The following is a 1197-nucleotide window of genomic DNA, read 5'->3' as shown; positions in this document are numbered from 1 at the left end:
TAAATTATTCCTAATCTAAGAAATAAAATAAACCTTTAGTTATTCAAACTCAAATAATCCCCGGCAACGGCGCCAAAAACTTGGTGCACGAATTTGTAATCCGCACAACTAACCAGCAAGTGCACTGGGTCGTCCAAGTAATACCTTACGTGAGTAAGGGTCGATCCCACGGAGATTATTGGTTTGAAGCAAGCTATATTTATTTTATTAATCTTAGTCAGGAGGCCAATAGGATTATAAGTGAAATTACTAGATTTGATTAGAAAAATAAAAGAGAATAACAACGTTACTTGTTGTGCAGTAATGAGAAATATGTTGGAGTTCTGGAGATGCTTTGTCCTTCGAATTTCAACTCTTCCTTAAAATCCTTCAACACACGCAAGGCTCCTTCCATGGCAAGCTCTATGTAGGGTGTCACCGTTGTCAATGGCTACTTCCCATCCTCTCAGTGAAAACGTTCCTATGCTCTGTCACAGCACGGCTAATCATCTGTCGGTTCTCAATCAGGTTGGAATAGAATCCATTGATTCTTTTGCGTCTGTCACTAACGCCCAGCCTTCAGGAGTTTGAAGCTCGTCACAGTCATTCAATCCCAGAATCCTACTCGGAATACCACGGACAAGGTTTAGACTTTCCGGATTCTCATGAATGCCGCCATCAATCTGGCTTATACCACGAAGATTCTGATTAAGGAATCTAAGAGATACTCATTCAATCTGATGTAGAACGGAGGTGGTTGTCAGGCACACGTTCATGGATTGAAGAAGGTGATGAGTGTCACGGATCATCACCTTCTCCATAATTAAGCGCGAATGAACATCTTAGATAAGAACAAGCGTGTTTGAATGGAAAACAAAGTAATTGTATTAATTCATCGAGACGCTGCAGAGCTCCTCACCCCCAACAATGGAGTTTAGAGACTCATGCTGTCAAAAAGTATGTAATTCAGATCTGAAAAATGTCATGAAGTACAAAATAATTCTCTAAAAGTTGTTTAAATAGTAAACTAGTAACCTAGGTTTACAGAATATGAGTAAACTAAGATAATTGGTGCAGAAATCCACTTCTGGGGCCCACTTGGTGTGTGCTGGGGCTGAGACTAAAGCTATCCACGAGTAGAGGCTTTTCTTGGAGTTAAACTCCAAGTTATGACGTGTTTTGGGCGTTCAACTCCGGATCATGACGTGTTTCTGGCGT

This window comes from Arachis stenosperma, chromosome 3 (genome assembly GCF_014773155.1).
Source record: "Arachis stenosperma cultivar V10309 chromosome 3, arast.V10309.gnm1.PFL2, whole genome shotgun sequence".
NCBI lineage: Eukaryota > Viridiplantae > Streptophyta > Magnoliopsida > Fabales > Fabaceae > Arachis > Arachis stenosperma.
The sequence above is the reverse complement of the archived record's forward strand: the minus strand, read 5'-3'. Positions refer to the sequence as shown.